We start from the raw sequence: 10,000 nt of genomic DNA, 5'->3' as shown, positions 1-10,000 counted from the left end.
ATACAACATACATATATATAAAATATATATATATATTATATATATATATATATATATTTATATATATATATGTATTTATACAGCATATATATATATATATATATATATATATATATATATATATATATATATATATATATATATATAAGTACATATATACAAATATTATATATATATATATATATACAATATATATATATATATATATATATATATATATATATATATATATATATATATATGCTGTACATATATACAAATTTATATATATATATAAAATTTATATATATATATATATATATAATATATATATATATATGTATGTACGTATGTATGCACGTATGTATATATGCGTGCATGCATCTGTCAGATGCGCGAGCGTACGTACAGCACACGTTCCAGCGCTAACCCTTCCAGAGAGGAAAATAAAAGACACAAAGTAAAGAGAAAACAACGAAAAATATATAAACGTTCCCACACCCAAAAGACGCAGCCGATACGTTACACACGAGGTCTGGTTACGCACACAAACAAAAATCACGTAACAAGACACCAAAATGACGATTACTAAAGCAAATGAAGAACAGGAACAGAATATAACAGTATATAACTGTTTGTCCACATCGCCACCACCACCTCCCCGGCCCCCTTGCCTACGAGGCATCTGAGCGAAGAAGAAGCGACACAACGCCGGGGCAAACCGGTTCTAACCGGTTGCTGGGACACGAGAGAGAGAGAGAGAGAGAGAGAGAGAGAGAGAGAGAGAGAGAGAGAGGAGGGGAGGGAGGGAGTAGGAGAGGTAAGCCGGAGGAAAAGAGATTGAGATTATATTCAGGTTTTTTGTTTTTTTTGCATTGTAGGTTTCGGCTTGGCTCGATAAATTTAGGTTATGTTACAGTAAAGAAAGTCGCTCTGTTTCAGTGAATAAATAACGGTAATAAATTATTAAATGTACAAAGACGATATGTACTGTATATATATATATATATATATATATATATATATATATATATATATATATATATATATATACACAGTACATATATATATTATATATATAGAGTATATATATATATATATATATATATATATATATATATATATATATATATAGATATATATATAAATACATATATATACATACACACACACAAACACACATATATATATATATATATATATATATTTATATAAAACTATATAAACTACAAAACTGCAAAACTAAATACGGTATCAATAAATACTACTACAAATAAAAATCAGTACGCATCATCACATCATCAAAAACTGATTGATCTTACCGATGAGCTGGCGCTCATTAACGTTAATGATCCCGACGACGATTCCGTTTCCTGGCTTGGTGGTTATCGACGTCGTCTTACCCAGTGAGAGGCCCCGAGATCGATCCCTGGGTGGGGGTGAAGGGTTAGGGCCCGTTTTCTCGGAGACTTCTGTTAAGCCTAAGCTGTCAGTTTTTCATCAAGTGTGTAAGTTTTTTCTTATTTTTTTTTTTTTAAGTTTTTGGGATAAGTTAATGAATAGTCTAAGTGACTTGTCCAGAAATTCCTTCTTTTTTTATATATCTTTGTGGAATTTCAGTGTCATTTAAATATATATATATGTACAGTATATATTTTTATATACTATATATATTTATATATATACATATATATATATATATATATATATATATATATATATATATATATATATATATATATATATATATGTTTCAGGTGGGCTATTTCTGTACAGGAGCAATCGGCAATGGGCAGAAATGAGGCCCGAAAAATCGGAACCTAACTCTAGCGTTTCAATCTCTCTAAAAATATAATATATTTAAATCATATATAAATCCAAAAAATTAATATTTTTAACGTTATAGTTTAAAAAAGGCCCAATAAAACGAAACGTGGCATTAGCGTTATAATCCCTACAAAAATAACACATGACAATTTATATATCGGTGAAAAAATATTTTTACGTTACAGTCTACAAAACATAACGCGACATTTCCATCATAAGCCTTCACAAAAACACAATACGTAATTAATTACGTTACTGATACTTTAAAAACTTGAAATGATATTGACGATCCTTAACATTACACGTCATATATGTTATAATCCCTTAGAGTGTGTTATAATCCCTTAGAGTAATCAGCCATTACCTTATACCTCTTTAAAAAACGTATTTGCGTTATATTACCTAAAAGTAATAAAGATCCTTAAAAATAAAACGCCAAGTACATTATAATCCCTTAAAGTAACCCGACATTACCTTATATTTCCTTAAAAAAAAAGACATTTAGGTTACAAGACCTAAAATGTAACGATCCTTAAGAACAAAACGTTATACCCATTATAATCCCTTAAAGCAATCGGACATTACGTTTCCCTTAAAAAAATTACGATCTAACACTTAAAATTAATACCGATCCTTAACAACAAGACGTCATATACATTACAATCCCTTAAAGTAACAATATATTACATTACATTCCCTTAAAAGAAAAACGACGTTTACTTTATACCACATAAAAGTGAAAACAAAAATATCACAAAGCATCTATTTATAGACAGGGTACTGAATGCACTGTACCAATGTCATCAGTCCAAGGATAAATACGCATACCCATCGCCCAATTCTGAAAGTGCTTAACGTGGTCCAAGTTTGGCCCACGTTTTAGGCAACGCACACGCTTGTGTGTGCCAACAAGTCAAGTGGGTTCCACACTCCTTTGTTTATACCTCTGAAATAAGTAATTTTAAAATTACTTTCTAGTATTTTTAAGAATTCAAAGCTGAGTCTTATTTGTACCTCTGAAATAAGTAATTTTTGTCATTAATTTTCAAGATTTCTTTTTAAAATTCAAAGTTGAGTGTTATTTATAACAATGAAACAGGGAATTTTAAAAATTATTTTCTTAGAGATTTTTTTAAATTCAAAGTTGCGTCTTATTTATAACTCTGAAATAAGTAATTTTTGAAATTACTTGTTAATATTTTTTTAAATTCAAAGCTGAGTCTTATTCATAACACTGAAATAAGTAATTTTCAAAATTATTTTCTTAAATTTTTTAAAATTCAAAGTTGAGTCTTATTTATAACTCTGAAATAAGTAATTTTTGAAATTACTTTTTAATATTTTTTTTTAATTCGAAGTTGAGTCTTATGTACTATGTACAATGAAATGACTCAACTAGACTACAAAGTATTGAAAAAAAAAAATTAATTATATTGCGTGTTTCTGTAAATGGGAAGCGTAAATTTTTATCAAATATACGAATTATAAAACTGTAAGGCTGTACACATATACAGGTATATATTTAAGTGCGCTTGGGAGAGAGAGAGAGAGAGAGAGAGAGAGAGAGAGAGATTTACATTTACGATAGTCACACGCAGTGCAGACAAGTGGTCGCCGGAACGTGATAAAATTTTATTCTGAACCTCTGGAATCCTTTCACCCCTTCTGTTGTAACGCCAGTTTTTGTTAGCCATAAATCAATCAATCAATTCCCAGAAATCCCACGAGAATAAGATTCTAAATTTAGAGGTTAAAATCACGACAGATGAACCTCTGTCGTTTTCGTGAACTTCTCGGAACTTTGGAGGTTCATATTTTAAGATAACAATGCCGGAAGGTTCAATTCTTTGTTGAAATGGTGAGGTATTGTTAGAATCTATTGTGTATTAAACACTAGAACCTTTTACTGGAGTCTCAACGCCTATCAACAAAGACAGGGTTCAAAAGGTTTCAACACCAAAGGTTCAACTCAAACCAAAACACTCCTATAGGTCTAAACATCACCTCAAGAAACAAACAAACAAACAAAGGTCTAAGTTACACCATGAGAACCATCCCCACTCCCTCACCCCCTGAAGGAAACCTGTCAAGAAACAAACAAAAAACAAACCTAGGTCTAAGTAAAACCGTGAGAACCAACCCCTCCTCCCTCCCTTCCTCCCTCAAGGAAACCTAAGGTTAAGAAACAAACAAACAAACCTCGGTCTAAGAATTACGTGAGAATCATCCCCACTCCCTCATCCCTTAAAGGGAACCTAATGTCAAGAAACAAACAAACAAACAAACCTAGGTCTAAGTATCACCGTGAGAACCAACCCCTCCTCCTTCCCTCAAGGAAACTTGACGGTAACAAACAAACAAACAACCTAGGTCTAAGAAGCAACTGAGAACCAACCTCAACTCCCTCCCTCAAGGAAAACTAAGGTCATGAAACAAACAAACAAACAAACCTAGGTCTAAGTATTACCATGAGATCCACCTTCCTCCCTCCCTTAAGGAAACCGAACATCAAGAAACAAACGAACAAACAAACCTAGGTCTAAGTATCATCGTGAGAACCAACCCCTCCTCCCTCCCTAAAGGAAAACTAAGGTCAAGAAACGAAACAAACAAACCTCGGTCTAAGTATTATGTGACAACCAACCCCACTCCCTCACCCCCTCAAGGAAAACTAAGGTCAAGAAACAAACAAAAACAAACCTAGGTCTAGTATCACCATGAGAACCAACCCCCACTCCCTCACCCCTTAAGGAAACCAAACATCAAGAAACAAACAAACCTAGGTCTAGTATCACCATGAGAACCAACGCCTTATTTCCCATCCTTCAAAGAAACCTAGTCAACAAACAAACAAGCCTATTATAGGCCTAGGTATAGAACCAACACCTCTTTCCCCCCTTCCCTTCCTCCCTCAAAGAAACCAAACCTCAAAAAACAAAACAAACCCAACTTTCTAACCACAAAGTTCAAGCCAAGCCAAGCCACATGCAGGCAGCAGCTTCCCACACAACCTTTACAGCAGCGGCAGCAGCTGATTCATTCAATATTGCTGTTGCTGTTGTTGTTGCTGCTGTTGCAACTCCAAGGGCTTAGCCGGGCTTAGCCAAACGCCTGCTTCCTCCCCCTTGCCAAGTATGCAATAATGGAGTCTTAGCAACAGGGATGGCGTTTGTTTATTTTTCTCCTGAGCAATCACTAGAGGTCTGACATTAGCCCAAGGTCGTGGGAAAGATGGTTGATGCTTTCGCTGAAAGGTTATGTTAGTATTATTATTATTACTATTATTATTATTTCGGTTACAATAAAACCATGATTTGATTTTTCCTTACTTTTCATCAGTGTTGCTGTTTTAGACAGAAAATGGATGTAGCATGCATTATTATTATTATTACTATTATTATTATTATTATTATTATTATAAAAACAATAACATAAACAAAAGGCGGTGAATATTCCGGTCGGCGGGTGGCGGGAATCAGGCCGCGGTAAAAGTCTACAGTTTTAGCCAAGGTCCTTTAAATATATTCAGAGTACATATTTAAAGGACCTTGGTTTGACCATTATACGACTACACGAATGAACTCTGGAACAGGTGTCTCCCTCTTTCTCTGCATCTTTTCCTACTTCTATCTGGGGTCGCTGTCTCCAACAGCTTTCCTCCTCCACCTGGCCCGGTCATACACATCGTACTCTGACAATTGTTCGTCTCTGAGATCTACTTTAACAAGTGTATTCGTGTGTAACGCGAATTCTCCATTTTCAGATAATCAGTCATTTGTTTTTAATATCTATGAAATATCGACTGTCTGTCTTCCATTAAAATTATGTGGCTTTTCTATAGGCCTGGCGTTTCATGGTTGATTCTCTTTTTTCTCTGAAAATCCTTTATGGACAGAGTCAACAGCCTAAAATTTACCCAAGCACAATTTACCCAAGAGGGCCACAATGGGAAATCAGTCTGCAAAGAGAGACAAGTTGAAGGGAAAACGTGATAAATAAATGAATATGAGGAACAGAAAATAAAACCGATACACCTGAATTCATGTAACGTCAGCAAAGGCAAAAATGAATTGGCTCTTAGCTTAACTATTCGGGGGTCAGAAGACACCACCACAACTGCACTAGGCATGCTATTCCACATTTTTGTTGTAGCCAAAATAAAACTCTTAGCAAACTGGGTAGTATTAAACGTGATGCAAGAAAATGAGACTATTTGCAACAGTAGCAAGCCTAGTGTTACATTCTGTTACTTCTTCCTTGTGAACACCATAATCTTTGGAAGCTTGAATTTCAAGTCAATGGCCCCTGTCGGATTGTTCCATATGAATGAAGTTCAACTTCTGAATATGATAAATGATCGCTAAGCATTATGGTTTCGAAGCTTACTCAGATTTAAAAAAATCCATATTTGTAACGAAAGTATCTTTCTAGTCTTGACTTCTCGTATAGGCGTAGATGGCCACCATGTTTCAGTCTTATCTGTCACCCAAAAAGAAAACGGGAACTTCCCAAGTAGGTATGAATGATTATTATGCATCCATTATTTGTTTGTATCTGCTACTACTCTTCAGATTAACAGAAGACGATGTCAAGATTACTTATCGTTATCAGTGCTATTAACTCTGCCAGAGAGAGAGAGAGAGAGAGAGAGAGAGAGAGAGAGAGAGAGAGAGAGAGAGAGACCCGCAGGGGTCAGTGATCTGAAATCGTACTGAGAACAGGACTTGGTCAAGTTTTTGAAATTGCTTATGTAAGATGTATTTTAAAAATAAAATATATAATAAAATGTAATACAAAACTATTCAAATATGATGATTCATCATCATTACAACGCGACTTGAAACGAGTTGTGCTTCCTGACTAGACCTGAAAAGAAAAAAAAATATACGAAAAACTAATCACTAATCCGCTACTTCCATGACGTCACTGTTGCAGAGTTGCCAGCAATCACATCCAATTTTAATTGCAAGAACATTTTTTCGATAGCAAACACCTAATACTGAATATATGTCAAATCTCTTGCAATATATTATGTCAAAATACTAACAGGTAATGAACAGACATTAAAATAATGATCCTGGTTAAACATCAAGATAATTATCCATGTTAAATAAACAAATATTTATGGCAACATCTTAAAAGTTACCAATTTCGAAACAGTACGCCTAAGCCACGGTCTGAAAGGAACCCTATATAGGCCTACTTGCGTCAGGTAACACAACATAAGGATCGCATTCTGACCTTTCCTGGCAAATAGGCCTACGTAAATACAAAAACATAATCTACACTAAACAAGAAATACTTAATATACATGTTAGGAATAAAACTATAATCGATTACAAAATATATACAAAATACACTGTCTGTCAACCTTAAAATAAAATTTATCTGTTGCAACAATAATTGCAAAATTGACGTGCCAGCAATCACCAAAGAGAGAGAGAGAGAGAGAGAGAGAGAGAGAGAGAGAGAGAGAGAGGGCCTCGTATTTCACAAATAGAATCCTGTTTTTAAAAGGGCGTGTCTGGTTTCAATACAGTCTTGTAGCCTTCATACCACGCCCGGGTCAAGCTGCACTGCCTAAAAACCTAATCGTTTTGTTTTTCCTACTACACCTGTCCTGTTGCGCTCTTCTCTCTCTCTCTCTCTCTCTCTCTCTCTCTCTCTCTCTCTCTCTCTCTCTCTCTCTCTTGTTTACTCAGTGACTCGATAAGCAGCTAACGTGTGTATGAACGTATTAACTTGAAGAGATTGTTTTTTCATGAACAGAGAGAGAGAGAGAGAGAGAGAGAGAGAGAGAGAGAGAGAGAGAGAGAGAGAGAGAGAGCTTTCTATATCTGGTGTTATTTCATTCATTATTCCTCTACAGAATTTACATAAGGGTAAATAGGAATTGTATCGTAAGACCTTCCATAATAGTATTGGTGTTTTGACACTCAAATGCTTTCTCTTACTCAACAAAAGCCATCACTGAGTCATTTTAAAATTCTACGCACTGCAGCGCCAAATTATTAATAGAAATATCATCTCTGTACAAACAACAGTTCTGTCGGCAACCCTCTTGTTCATTAAGGGTTTCTATCAATTTCTCCGCTTCTTTATTATTATTATTATTATTATTATTATTATTATTATTATTATTCAGATGAACTCTATTCATATGGAACAAGCCCACATGGGCCATTACTTTAAAATTCAAAATTAGTTTATTATTATTATTATTATTATTATTATTATTATTATTATTATTATTCAGAAGATGAACCATATTCATATGGAACAAGCCCTTCACACTGGCCACAGACTTGAAATTCAAGCTTCCAAAGAATATTATGGTGTTCATTTGAAAAAACTAACAACTCTAATTATTATTATTATTATTATTATTATTATTATTATTATTATTATTATTATTATTATTATTATTATTATTATTATTATTATTATGACTCAGAAAATGAACTTTACTCATAAGGAACAAGCCCAACAGGGCCACTGACTTGAAATTCCAGCTTCCAAAGAATATCATGGAGTTCATTCGAAAGTAACAGAAGTAAAGGGAGACGCAAAAAGAAGAGATACCACTTATTAAAAAGATTCTCACAGCTCATCACAGTTATCTCTGCTACGTCTGGTTTCCAATTCCCGAGTCATCGTGCTTTACTTCCTAATTCTATGTTCTACGGAAGCCTACTCTGCCCTAAAATGGAAGACTGCAGTATCTGGAAAAATACAAAACTGAGAAAAATTATAGATACTGCAGTTTTCCCTTGCCTTACTACTGATTTTGCAGATACTGCAAATGAGACCCCCTAAATAAAGCATTGAAGAATCACTCTGAAACTGCAGTAACTTGTATCTTAGTGTTTCACGGGCCCAATAGGTGGCACATCTCAATTTCGAAAATTTTGCAGATACTGCAGTTTTCCATTTTTGGGCAGTACTTAGAATACGAGACATATTTTCATTTTCGGAATGGACACCTTTGTAATGAATCCATCATTAACTGGCGTTTTCCATCCCCCTAAGTTTCTTTGTCAATTATTCCATTTAAAAAACTGGTGAATTCATTCTTATGTAAATTCAGATCTTCTTCAGATTGTGGTATGTCAGTGACGATTATTTCCCTCATATCTCTACATATGAGGTCAATTTTATGACCTCATAATAAATATGTTCCAGCCAGCATTGTCTTCTGATATTGTTCATGATATATAATAATAATAATACGACAAAGATGTATAAATGGATAAGACAAAGATGTATAAATGAATAAAACAAAGATGTATACATGGGTAAACAAATACGTATATTTAATGCGTCAATGAATATGAAAGACAAGTAAAACTGGGTAAAACAATATTATACTTTACAGAGAAACAAAATACATAAAATAAACAAAATATGAAATGAAATAAATAAAATATGAAATGAAATAAACAAAATATGAAATAAAGCAAATAAAATATGAAAAAATAAATGTGAAATAAATATAAAAAAATAAAAATATGAAATAAAATAAATGAAATATGAAATAAATATAAAATAAAATATGAAATAAAATAAATAAATATAAAATACAATATGAAATAAAATACGAAATAAAATATGAAACAAATAAAATACGAAATAAAATAAATAAAATAAGAAATAAAATACGTCGACATGAAATAAAATATGAAACAAAAAACGCAGGAAAGAAATCAACGCAACCGGGTCACTTTCGCTTTTGTAGAAGGGCACCAGATTCGAACGAGCTGTCGGGGGGGAGGGGGGTGGTGGGGGGATTTGCGTGCACCCAGCTTCCCCATCCAGTTCAAGGGCACTGCCTTTGGCCAGCAGCGCCTTCGACAAACTAGCTTTAGATTATACGTAACCTTTGAGAAACTACAGTGACTAATAACTATCAGGTGTAACCTTTAGGATATTACTGTAACTCCCAAAGGTATGCTTTGAAAAGTTAAGTGTGATTAATATATGGAGATTTTGATAAGCTACAGTCACTATCAAGTGTGACCTTTCAAAAACTATTGTGACTATCAAATGTAACCTTTAGGAAATTTTGGTGACTATCAAATGTAACCTTTAGGAAACTGGGGTGACTATCAAGTGTAAATTTTTAGAAGCTATGGCGACTATCAAATGTAACGTTTTAGAAACTATGGTGACTATTCAAGTGTAACTGTTTATAAAC

General features: G+C 33.6%; 1 protein-coding gene across 4 annotated transcripts in view; it reads right to left on the bottom strand.

Annotated features, from left to right (window-relative positions):
* The window catches only part of LOC136849965 (solute carrier family 45 member 3-like), a 156,568-nt gene that overhangs the window by 95,912 nt on the left and 50,656 nt on the right, over nucleotides 1–10,000 (bottom strand). The gene's annotated exons all lie outside the window — the stretch shown is intronic.

Source organism: Macrobrachium rosenbergii, chromosome 21, assembly GCF_040412425.1.
Source record: "Macrobrachium rosenbergii isolate ZJJX-2024 chromosome 21, ASM4041242v1, whole genome shotgun sequence".
Classification (NCBI taxonomy): domain Eukaryota; kingdom Metazoa; phylum Arthropoda; class Malacostraca; order Decapoda; family Palaemonidae; genus Macrobrachium; species Macrobrachium rosenbergii.
Note: the sequence above shows the minus strand (reverse complement) of the source record. Positions and strands in the feature narration are given on the sequence as shown.